Raw genomic sequence first — 13,882 nt, forward strand, 5'->3', positions numbered from 1 at the left:
GTACTGATTCTTAAACACCTCGTACTGACCCAGTTGTAAGAACAAGTTAATGGATGTGTATTGTAGTTGCCGTGCAAAGCTACTGCGCGACGGAACCATGAACCTCGGTCTCGAGTTCGCTCGTTTTTCACACTTGTCGCGTGCTCTTATTTCATCGAACCGAAGGAAGATAGGCTCGATTCCATTAGACATTCTGTATCACTTTTCTGTAATCATTCCAGTCGGTCGATCGTTATACTTTGGTATTAGATCGTTTCACAAACTCGGTTATTAAATATATCGATTGTTCGATTATTATTACGTACCGATTATTATATCGATATGTAGACGAATATTGTTTCTCAAATTTTCTCGTTTCTTTCCTAATTTCTAATTTACGTTTGAATTTCATATCTCGGGAATAACTCGAAATATAAAACTGTTTGATAATCAAATTGAATAGGGAAAAGAACTTCTCTATAGTTGCATCATTTTCCTTAAGAGGTTATGTTGAATTTATTTTTCATCCATAGTCATCCAATGATTTAATACTTGTTCTATTGCATTAATGCGCACGAGCATAGTTAAAATGTTCTATTAGACTTAACATTTGAACGATTTATCTATTTACATTTACATTTCTACAGTAAAAGAGTTTCATTCGACTCGATTGCAATTTGTTGCGTTGTAAAACATACTAAACAATTTGAGTAAAAATTTTTCGAGCGAGGAAATGCGGTTGTATAGCCGAGGATTAATTACAGTTGCTTCTAGATTACGTAGCGTAATACTTACCTTTGATAACGATCAAGTTACCGTGAGGTATCGAATTCAGATTCTAGTAATCGATTTAACGAAGGAACACCGAAAAAGTAGCGGGAAAAAAGAAGAATACAATATCATTTTGTTCTGTAAAATCCAATCGTAAAGTCCAATCAAACAGTTAATTAAATTTACCAGTGGGAAGAAAAACAGGTTTTCCCCAATCGGCAGAAAGGGGGTTAGCTATCTGTTGAATGTGTGACGCGTGATGTCCGATAAAAATTCATTGCGCATGCGCACTGTTTGCGCATTTCGCCTGGGCAATATATGTAGTAGTGTCGCGTTAACTGGCCACAAATTTGCTTCGTTAACTGACCGTTTCTTGAAACTTTTCTCTAGTTTTTGAAACTTTTTCGTCTGTCATTTATTTAAGCTTCGATTCGACGTTTATTCATCGTAGCATAAAAGCAGGATCCTTTTTCACAATATGTGATCTACCAACGATAGTAATGATATTGATAATTGTATAATTCAAATTGTGTCGAATAAGAGAGACGTTAAAATGATTTGGAATTTGGCAAATTTACTAATAACGCTCAACTTGTTTCGGTACAAAACTCGTACATTACCATGAAATATACCAAAGAATTTATTATTACTGGGAACTTACGATTCACGATTAGTGAAATTTTACTAATATTAGCTTGATCGTATACGGGGCCAGTGATATGTAAGATAAACGAATGTTTTAATAATGTTATTCATATCTCACTTACATTCGATGATTTTTTGGAAATGTACATTCCTCGATAACCGATCGGATAAGCTGCCATCTGTGGCCATTTAACGAAATTTTGATTAGTGTCCTATTTAAATGATCTCGTGTCAATGAAATGCAATGATCGAATCATCGTGTTTCATATTGAATCTCTTATGTACTTCTCCGCGTTATTATTCACGAAATACTCTGATACCGATCGAACGCATATTAGAATATATGGTAGTAAGATAAGTATGCGTAATAAAAGTATGCGCGCGTGGTGGATGATCGCGTGGTTGTTTGTCATCGTGGATACGAAGTACGAGGCATAAATATGCCGGTTATAGCGCGAATACGTAAACATATACTTTGGGTAATGATACGGTGCTCGTCGCATTGACATTTTTGCGACAGCTCGTTTCGTGTATCGACTTGGTTAAGTCGGATCGAACCATAGCTCTGTCTATATATAGTAATTTTCTTTTCTGTCCCATCGTTCAGATTGCACATATATCTGAACAGCCGATAACCCGTTTAACTGCACCCACATACCGACAGCGATTTACGTTCGAGTTGAACAACTTCTGAACTATACGTTGACCCGAAACTCGTAAGAGTTAGAAAGAGTATGAGAAATCGCGTGCAAGTTACTAGGGAAAATCTCGTTTAGATATCGATGGTAACTAAAGCAATTTCATTGGACAATATGAATATAGAATGTTGAACACGAAGATTATTGAAAATAGCTTATATCCAAGAAATTTTCTTTTGTTCGATCTAACGCTCTATTGTTTATGTTTAGTAATAGACCATTAACTACTACGTTAATTCAATTATCTTTAAGGCATACGTTGTTCCACGAACAATCATAAAAGAGTTTGGAAAGCGTGTATCTGAATCGAAACACAAGACAATTTCGATATTCGCGATATACATGATCAGGATGCAACTGAAATGGGGACAATATTGGCATTCTGATCTTTCACGCCAGAGCGTGCACGCTACCTTTTCAAAAATCATTACCGTGGAATACCATACAAATTCGGCTCGTATAATGAATAGAATACAATAGTGCATAAAAGAATGTTTAAAATTGGTACAAAAATTCGTGTAAAATGCAAGGATATATGAAATATATTTTAGTTATGTTTACAAAAATATTATACGGACTGATATAAATGTTCGTGGTCAGAAATAATGAAAATAGTACACCAATGAAAAATAGTGAAAACCGTATGACCAAGGGTATTTCCAATTTTTCATTTCACATTTCGTTTTACCATTCATACGTAGATATTTACTAATTCAATTAATCCTAGTCATTGATCACCCAAACCAGACACACTGTACGTACAATGTACGTATAAAATCACTAGAAGTGAACATTTCCCATTTCTTCTCCCACCGTTCAAGTAGAATTCGGATGAACGGAATCCTGTGGTATCTGATTGCTTCCTATAAAGAAAATTTGTATATAATCTATAAACTGATATAATATCTGTATATTTAGACGGAAGCATTGAGAAATAGTTTTTAAAGAACATTTTAGCGTAATTCTTACTATTTGTTGACTTAAGCATTTCGAGATCTTTATGCGTATCGAAATGGGGCTCCTATTGATACGATGTTTTTCAATTAAAATTAGTTTGACGATCCGCCCGACGAACTATGCTGTATTTACTTTTACTTTCGTATTACGATAAGACGACGCACATGCCGGGAATAATGTACCGAAGTCCGTGAGATTCTTTATAGACGTTCGCTGCTTGCCGAAGGCACACCATTCGAAACATCACGCTCAATTGCGGAATTCTATTTGTTATTACGTGGTGTTTGTCGCATAATTGCGCAATGTTTTCGCAGTTTCGATTGTAAAGCGTATTTCTCGAGCCTTCGCTAGGAGCATCTACGTAGAACAAGGTCGCCACGTGAATACGTGGCGTTAATTTTTAATAAACCGACAGGGACAGTACCAAAGTTCTTACTTTGTCTTTCTGTGACGAAAGAAGCTAAATCTTTGTTGCGATGGAGAATGATTTTGGTTATTTTTACTTGGCCAGCTCGAAGTGTTTCTATGTACTGCGTTTATAATTCATTTGCACGATATGTGAAAGAATATTTAATCAGATATCCGTATAATATTTTTAAATTAATTGCGCGTATTATAGTCTGTACAAAATTAGCAATAGTCTTGTTAATTTCGTAATAATCAAAAGTTGAGAAACTTATGCTATGAATACGACGGTCAAATAAGCTAAGCTACACTATGGAGACTCTGGAAGTGTTCTAAGGAAACAAAGCCAGTATGTATACACGATAAATAGACTTCCTACGTGAAGTCTATATCAGCAAGTTCGAGAGGCAATCAGATTCTAAAAACGAGTAACGCTAATGATTCCCGCTAATCCCTTTTTCCTAAAACAATATTTTATTTATAAGTGTGATTACAACATTCTAAGTTTTCTTACGAAAATAATAGAGAAGTTGCTATCTCTAATTATTAAAAATAAAACTCGATTTTCATCTATATCTTTATCTCACGTCTAAATATTATCAGTAAAATTACTATGTATGATATTATATAAAATTACAGAAATAAAAATCATTTTCCTATGTTTATTAGAAATATGATTTCAGATTCATATATTTCTTTTAAAAATAAATTTCATCGAGTGATATCGACAAGCATAGTTGGACAACTTTCATTCCGCCGTTCTGTACACGGCTTAACGCGATCTACAACACGAAACTTGGTATCCAGTCGCGTTAGCCCGTGGATCGTCGCAAAGAGAGATCTAAGTGGTTCGTTCTTCTCCTTTATAAGGATCTAGCAGTGTCCAGTATCGTCTGCAGCCTCTCTTTCTGTCCTGTTTCTATCCTTGTCGTGCCTTCCAAAGGCTCTGTTACTCTCGTTTCGTACCTGTTCCGCGGCTACTGCCTTATCTAGCTACGTTGCCCGTACACCGTATAGAATCCGCCACCTCGAAAACTGTATTTCATCGCTTGGTCTAAATAGAACGCGAAAACCGTCGATTTTATGTATCGCAAGAACCGAGGCGACGGGAACGAGACAATCGAGTACCTCTAGATACCGCTTTATCGCCAGTGACATCACATTGCAGCACTTTATTCGGTTATCGTGACAACAATAAAAACGGGAGCAACGATATCTCGTCGTGGAGCAAATTAACCGATCATTACCACCAGCATAGCGTGTATCTTAGGCGCCTTGCTTTTGTATAAATCTGACTTAACCTCTACGTTGCGATATTCGATCGTAATGGAATGTTACTGCGCGCGCATTCGCTCGAGGATTCGATTTTAATCGAATTGCGAGTGTAACAACAGGACCGTATGTTCAGAAATGTAGTAATTTTTATGAAGAATATTGGGTTATTATATCTTCTTTTGTCACCATTCGAATCTATCGAAACGATATAATTATGCTATGAATTTTAGAAATTACTCTTCAATTATTCCTTTTTCCAAATTTAAATGTTCCATAATCCATACTTATATACACTGTTGTTTATTATAGCCATAGTGATTTTATTCCTCTTAATATGTTTATTTAGATATGAATTATAGGGGATTTCGCCTACTCTTCCAATTGATTTGGCGATACTAGCGATACGTGCGTGAGATACATGGTAATAGAGTTTGTCTTCCACGAAAATCCAGTCGATTTCCGTCGCCGAAGGGCAACGTATCGCGGGGAAAATCCGTACAGGAAGCTTCAACCATAAATAGCGTTTGTCTTTAGGTTTAGTTTCCTTTAAATCTCAGACGCAATTAAGATAACAGTACAAAGTAATTGTATGGATGCAGGCGGTAGAAGAAAATGTCTTGGAAGCACGTTTCGACCGTTTAGAAGAGAAGGAAATAAAACTGGACTACTAGCTGTAAATACTGTTGTCGGTCCCAATTGGTAGAATAAGATTCCAAGACCATGGGGACTCAGCTGTTACACACCTGTATGTACCTGCCTGACCTGCCTTGATTGATTTCTGGTGGCTGCAAGGCTAAGTACACGACTACCTGTCGACCCTGATAATTTCTGTATGGGTTGCCAGCCGTTTTTGGACACGCGAGTAGAAATAATTCAGTAGCAGACGCTTATCTCTTTGTATTTGGACCTTGGTGCAAACTTACGGCGATTAGGTGTTGGGAAAACTGTTTGAAAAATAAACTGTGAAAAGGTTGGTTCTTTAACACCTGGACAAGGTGGCAGGTCAGTGGAGATGCATAAATCTTTCGTTCAAATTTCCTATTGTATATCTTCCTTCCGGTATAGCTGAGTAGCAGGGAAAAATATATTTCTTGGACACAACGTCGTTATTCTGTTAAATACAGAATGTAAAATATCATCAAAACAGTACATAGATGGCATTCGAATCGCTACTACTAACCATACCCCTGTGTCGTTAATCTCTTTATTTTAATTAGTCAAGGTAATCATCTTCCTCATTTCCTTATTTTAAATCGTATCAATTTCTTGCGAACGTGAGTTACTCGATTTGCAGATGGTGTATTTGTATAAATTAAGTCGCTCATTGAAACCTTCCGTGTCCATTATCCTTTAGATATATGGTTATCTAAAATCATAAAATAGTGTTCTATATTTATTATTACAAGAAATTCATTGTATTTCTTCAAGTCACGAGAACGTATCAGAGAGAGAGAGAGAGGGATCGCAGCATAATTAACTATGAGACTAAGGGCATGATACTTGCAAAATTGAAATAAGTGTGTGACTATACTTGTCTTGCACCACTATAATTTTCAGCCCGCTATATGCGAACCACAGTATCGAACTCGATTGGCTACATTCTATGTCTACGTGTACTTCCTCTTTTCCTCCGCTTTCTTTTTCCCCTGCGGCCACCTGCTTAACGTAGCACGGCCGGCGCTAATCTCAATTAGTCTTTATTGCCGGCTTGGCGACGCCGGACGACGACGATGGGTTTCATGCACGGACGCGGCTTAATGCGCTCGCTGCGACCTCACACGAGCATTCCAGATACGCGACAGGATCGTAGCGAAAAGGAGAGAGATGGAAGAACATGTCGCCGACTCTAGAGAGTAGGACCTGCCTGAACGCCGCCCGGGGCGCTGGTGAGGGTTGTTGATCGAGAATTTATCGGGACTAAGCAAACGGGAGAAATGGATAATTAAGGCGAAACGAGCGGTCGACGCGGAAAAGGTCGGAACTCGGCGTGAGGTCGAAACACGTACGGAGATCGCGACGTCGGTAGGTTAGGCTTTTTTTCCCTTGTCCGAGGTTATTGAAACGTTAGGTACGCGTGTCCGTCGTTCTTGCTGTTCTCCGGAAGTCGGGTACGCGTTCGACGGGTCGTTAATACGCCAATGGATGTTTGTATTTGGTGCGTGCACGAAACTGTCGGCATTATGTGTCATTACGGACAGCATCGTTAATTTACAAATCGATTTACGAGCTCTCATGCACAACCTTGATAACAACTCGCCGTATAGCCTGTCTAGCTCGTCTCGACGACTGTTATTGCACTCGAGACACAAAAAATACCGACATTCCAGCGAAGAAAAGGAAACGAAGGTCACCTTGAAATCTACCGGCGTGTTTACCGAGAAACCGTGTTTGGTACTCGGTGTCCTACCGAACGACTTCCGGCAGAACAGTTTCTTTGTGTTATTTCAATCGATTCTCGTGGTAGAATTTATTTTATGATTCCTCTACATAGAATAAATATAAAAATTATTAGTAACCTAAGTAAGTTTTATGGAATCATAGAAACATATGATTACGCACGGAGAGGTTGAAGTGCACAACAGACGCATGGCTTCCTTTTTTCGAATTTCACGAGACAAGGTAATACGTGGATGCGTTCTTAAAGATTATTTCAATTAATTCTCGCAAACAGAACTTATCTCATAGTTCCTCTAAATATAATTACAGCCAATTTGAATAACTAGATTTGTAAAAATATACGATTCTACGCGAAGAGATTAGGGTACGTGACAGATGTGTCGACCCCTCTCCAACTTCTTTCGAACTTCATAAGACGAGGGAATAACTGAATGCGTGGTTAAAGATTCCCTAAGGTCTCGCGTAAATGGATCTTATTCACGTGCGGCGTAATCTCCTCTTCTCTTTTTCTATCCTTTTCTCTCCTCATTGGTCGGACCCTCTCGAAGTGGCTGCACACTCACCGCGATTCTCGCTACACGTTTCGCGGCTAATTGGCCGCAGCCACGAGGACAACGTGGCCGTTGTGCAGTAAAGAAATTTAGCGAGCCGATGTACGCTTTTAAAGTAGGTAAATCGCGAGTATCGCGTCCGACTGCCTCCGGCGTTGCTGACTTTTAGCGGACGTGTGCATCCGACGACTCGCTATCGTTTGGGTAGGGACTTTGCTATTCGTCGACCCGCGGTTAGACCAAGGCCTACCACCTTCGTAAAGCGAGTAGTTTGCCCTTGTACGGGGAGGAGAGGCGTGGTGGTAGAAAAACTGTGACGAGTGACGATACGTTGTATTGTCGAGATGGACGCGCGCTCTCGCGTGTCAAGAGTCTCGAGTAATAGTCCCTTCACCGTCAAACTTTTTATTTCATACGACAACAACCGTTCCTCGTTCACGCGAAACATGATTTCGATACGAATCTCGTGCGTGTCTCACATTTATCTCAATTCCTTATTAGTAGACCGCAGATTTTTATACAAATTCACATTGTAAACAATATACGTAATTAAGAAAATACGTAGAACTTAGGTAGAAAATCGTTTTATCCGTTAAGTATCGTAGAAAGCATTTTTGTATTTTCAAATTTTCTATAAATGCATCAAAAAAATCCGCAGTCTCTATTTATTATCAGACCCGAGTCGAGACTCGAAGCTCGAAACTCAATACCTTGTCCTGCTGTCACCTTGCATCTCGAGGTTTGCATAACAACCAATTATCAACGCATGCATTACATCTGAATCGAATTTTAATCGAGAAATCGAGCGTCACGTAGGCTCCACAATTTTAGCCGTGGATCACCTCATTTTTCATTGACGTTGATTGACGCAAATCAGCGGCGGTCGCGCGAGCTTAGGAATTTATATACATACGTAGTGATTTATGGTCCACCCAAGTCGCGCCATGTGTGAATTGATATATACACTGAAACGTGTAACATCGATGGCTAACCAAAAATCTCCCTTCGGATAGTGTGAAATACACACTAGTAATTGTTTTTTCTATTGAAAGACCAAACAGTTTGGTTAGTGCGATGCTTTTTTTACGCTGTATTTATCGAGACTTCAAGGTCGACAATGTTTTCGTGGCTGACATTGGGTGCCATTCCATGACCCGTGATATTCGTGTATTTCACGCGATATTGTCAATTGATTTTGAATTCGTTTAAATATTGGCAATTCATTTTTTCATATTTTTCAAATAATAATTGTTATTAAATGTGGCCTATCGTCCATATGTATTATAATCTCTTTATACGATTTAATTATTAAATGATAACCTATATCCTATAATCATTTTGAATAGTTTATCGAAATATGTCCGTATATAACATGCTATAGGTAAAGCCAGTTTGCGACAGGACGCGAGGTACGCGGTAATCCAATTTTCAATTTGTTACGTCAAAGATTATTTGCGGGACGGCCGTTCCTCTTCAGTCCAGCGCGCCCTCGGCATCTAATCTCTTAACCACAGTGACGTTCTCGATGGCGTACACGCATCAGCGCATCAGCGGCGACTACGATGTAAATTCTATTAGGTTCGTTTCGATCCTATTGTCGGTCGAATTCAAATCCAATAATAGAGCGCAGTCGAATAAACAGGGTACGGCTTGTCCTTGATATATCGACCTCCTTACGAAAGCTCGAACGTATTTTTAATTCTCGAAATCACTTGACCAACGAATACGTGTTTTCTCATATTACACCATCGAGACACGATGGCATGTGTCTCTTTTCTCGATGTTTCCCCCTCTCTTCCTCTCTTTTTATCTATCCATCTCTTTCCGTCCAGTTGAGTTGGAATAAAGGTCGCGTGAAATGCATGGGCGGTCACTTGATTCGTCTAGCGACGCGTCTGGGATATTTTTTGCTCCACGATATTCTCGGTACCGTATTTCATTTTTACCGATGTGACGTACACTACACATTCTAGAATGGTTTCGCGTTGAACGCACTCCGTCTCTCTCTTCCACTTCGCTCAACGGTCACTTTAACTCGATGGCTGTCACGGCTTTTATTTTTGTTCTCGCCATTGATGTAAATCACACGTCTCTTTCAGTTTTAAAATTAATATCGAATTTTAACCTATTCGTACTTCTCGCCGTTTCTGTTCCACCACAATTTTTTATTTTGCTAGATTGGCACGTGTATAAATATTTGGATACTTCATACCATTGGAATATTACATCCTTGAATTATGTAATACGTCATTTAGATTCTATCTTACTTTGTTTTAACTTTGTAAAATCGGCTCCGTATCAATTAAATTGATTTTATCAAGATGTCAATGAAATTCAAAGTATTTGTAATTACCACACTGTTGTATTCGTATTATATTCAGTATTCAGATGTCTGGCCAGACTAATTAAAATATTTGCTACATTATTTCACAAGCCTTGATCGATTTACCACATCATATTTTTACTTTCGTTTTATCGTAATTAAATTCTAACCTAAATATCAAAAACAATTAAAAGCAAAAGTATTCGTTACAATTTTGCAATGAAATAATTAAAAAAGAATAATTAATAGTTAATCATTGAAAAATATTGCATCGAGGCATGGAGCAATTAACGCGGGAGATAGGAAACTGAATGCATGGTTTCTACTTTCAACGGATTCGTTTGTCTTTCCCCGTAGTGCGTATCAGAGCTCGTGTGGTAGCTAGTGTTAATCACGCTATTCCACATCGCGCGGTTAATCGCATGACAAATATATAGACATCTACATATATTCGCTTGGCTCGAGTCGAAGAATTTATATAGGGAGGAATGCGCGAGACTCAGCACACCTCAAAGGATCATACGTCGAGTCACGTGTGTTTTGCCGGGACGTGCCTCTCGATTTATGAATAGGTTTCTCTTTGCATTCGGTACCGGCACGTGAACGCTTTGAAGAAGTGTGAAAATAAAAGAGACGCCTCCTCCGGACGAAGACTCGTGATTCCGTGCAACTGTTGCTGCTGAGAAAATAGTTCGCTTTTCGTATAATCCAAAATAACTTGCCCGAGTCAAAGTTGCAGTTTAAATCGGAATAGCGGAACCGAATTTGTACACTTACGAATTGTAACGTTGCTAATAAATTTGGCACTAAAATCTCAGCTAAGTGGGATGCGATTGTTTGACGTTTTGCGATAAACATATTATTTATTTAAGTTGGAGATAATACGAGTTAGGTATTTTGGAGGATCCTTTTCAAAGAAAGTCTGAAATTTGTTGGTATCAACTTTTGCACATGTATTTGCTAATGTTCGAAGAATATTCGTCATTTTTTTTTTGTCTGAACACAATAAAAATTATATGAATTACATGTCATGTAGAATTTAAAGAAAAAATAGTTGATATGATTTCAATGATTCTGCTTATATAGGTTATCTAATTAAGAAAAAAAAAGAAACTGATATAGTGCGAGTATACCGATTCATTGAGTTGTCATTGCAACGCACGAATCGCGAAGCGAATTGTTTGCTATAGAAAGTGAGGTTGTTTGCAAGAGAGCGGCGATATGATAAATACAAGTGTCGCGCGATGTTTTGACTTGCCCGAATACTTCGGAAACACGATATCTCGCGCTTGTTTATTTTAAGAAATCCGTCTCCGCGATCCGTGCACGCGTCTCCTAAGCTTGAAAACTGGATGGATTTCTCACGCGGTAATCGAACGCTTGTTGCACCCCGAATCGGCTGGTAATATCGATGCTTTTGCTAGATTCGCATGTAGATCTCTCGGTTGCGCGTTGCAGTCAGTAATTTTCGCTTTTTCATCCTCACAGAACCGATTTCTCTAAGAGCTAAGATAGTCGGTTGTTACTGACTCTCTTCCTCTCTCTTTTTCTCTCTCGTGCAAGAAAGGCTGCATTGCCGAGGAGAGGACCGTGTATATTTAGACGGGCTGCAGACACAAAACGACTTACCACCACCTTCGCGAGTGGTTTCTTCGTTCGACCGCTTGCTTTTGCGAGCAGTCTTCGTCGCGCGTGCAAGTTGTTCGCGTTTTTTCCGCGTTTTATTTCCCACCGCTTCGGCAATCGCGTTCAACGAGCCGTGCCGCGTCAAATCGCGCTGCGACGAATCCCTCGCGTGTTTCGTTCTTCCCCTTCGATCCTCCTTCCTTCCTCCTTCGGTTTACCGACGATCTCGCAAGAAGTTCACATTGGGAATACGTCGGTAAAAAAAGAACCAACAATTTTCGATGCCTGGTCGATAACTTTTTATCGAACGAATTACTCTACGTCTATAGGAGCAGCAAACGCTGCAAGTTAAAAATTAAGATTAATGGATTGAAAAGGAATGCATTGCCAACCAGATTAACGCATTTCTGGTTCGAGGTTTTCGAGTCCAGTTTGAAAATATAGCAAAGTAAAGAGACCTATTTTCTTTTCTTTTTTTTCTTGTACGTGTATGTTAAACAGTTGATCGTAGATTGTTACGCGTGGTAGATAATCTAGAGTAAATAGAATTACGCAAGTGTTGCGTCGATGAAAGTGAGATTCGAGAAGCGGGCCCCTAACCGCTCATTAAGACGCGAGCATAATGCTATCTGATTGATGATTGAATCATATCGACCGGACAGGGCACGGCAGGATACACAAAATAGCTTGCCCGCTCCTATTACCGATCGAACGCTACTTAGGTGTGGTTTTGCACCCAACGCATTCCATCATGCCGGTATCAGTTTTGGCATTAACGCTTTCAATAATAATCAACGTCAGTCTTGCGTGAGTTAGTTTCCACTCGCCGTTGCTAATATGTTATACCAAAGGCAATCAGCATTACGGTAAATTAACTAGGAATTTAAATCGTTCGCGCTACTATCGTTGAAATAATTCCTGGAATTATTTAAACACGTACTCTGGTAATTGCTACCAGAATAGGAACCCCACTGAACAACGTGCAACAATATGTAACATTGACATTTCTTATTCTCGAGTCACATCGTTTGGTAGAGAGATAATATTGCAATTTGCGAGCGAGCCAGTTTATTCACTGGCAACTCGTTGTTGTGACATATGATGACACACGATGACGATGCAGTATCTCGTGGTCCATCGGCAATCGCGTCATTCATCTTCGCTAATAGTTGGCGAATAGCACCAATTTTAATTCACACGCGACCCGTTAAAGTGACCGTTAAACACCCGTGTTATTATCCTTTTGACCGACAGAGGCGCTGACTTGCGAAATTATTCGACCAAGCATCTTGGTCAACAAAGTTAATGGTAATTCTTATGTTTTTTGTCACGTGCATATTTTTTACCATCGAATTTATGCGATCTCACGGAGCATGCGTGAACATCTATATTTTTTGTCTTTCGCTTACCGGTTAGTGAGCAAAAGGTGTAAAAATGTTTGTGTGAAGAAAGGTAGCAAAGCAAAAAGAGAAGAATTGGATAAGGGAGGCAATTTGTTCAGACTTCATGAATCTGCGATTATTTATTTGCCATTTATTCGTCGATTTTTTCCATAAGGTGGAATCATACGATGGATGAATGAATTTTCTATGCGTGAAATTTGTCAAGTATGAAGTACAAAAAAGGAGAAGATATATATTGAACTTTCGCACGTTCGTGGGGAGACGCGATCTCGAAGAAACGCGCCAACGGGAGTCGTAAATTCCCGTTACGGTTTGACTAATCGACGCCACGAATCGTTCGATCCCTTCTTTCTTGTGGGATAATAAGGGTAGTTGATCGAATAGAACGCTATTATTAACAGGTTACTATATATTTTGACTTATCCAACAATTTCAGTGTGATACAAGATTGAGTATTTGATATGACAACTACGAACGAGTACGACCTAAGACTCCTTTCGTGTTGACGATGATGATGACTGTTCTTGACTTGTAGATTCCTGCTGTTCCTTAGACTGGCCTCTGACTCTAGCTGATTTAGACTGTTACTTGACTGTTCTGTAGTCCCGAGAACCAGTAGAGAGTTGAATTGACTGCTCTGTAGTTATGAGAACAAGTAAAGTTCGTTCTTGTGAAGTTACGGAGGAAAGGTCGGTAAGGGTGTGCCCTTTGAACGAGGAGCGTGGATTCGTTCTCACACTTTTCGTCAGGAAAGTGAGGGTAACGATGCCGATTGGTTATGACCAACGTTAGAAATGAAGATAGGAGGAAGAAGCCTCCTGCCAACGTGGCTCATGGGCGACATTGTTTGTG

General features: G+C 39.3%; 1 protein-coding gene across 9 annotated transcripts in view; it reads left to right on the top strand.

Annotated features, from left to right (window-relative positions):
- The window catches only part of LOC126914380 (dorsal-ventral patterning protein Sog), a 100,783-nt gene that overhangs the window by 23,093 nt on the left and 63,808 nt on the right, over positions 1-13,882 (top strand). The gene's annotated exons all lie outside the window — the stretch shown is intronic.

The sequence above is a fragment of the Bombus affinis genome, chromosome 1 (assembly GCF_024516045.1).
Source record: "Bombus affinis isolate iyBomAffi1 chromosome 1, iyBomAffi1.2, whole genome shotgun sequence".
In the NCBI taxonomy this organism is placed as follows: Eukaryota; Metazoa; Arthropoda; class Insecta; order Hymenoptera; family Apidae; genus Bombus; species Bombus affinis.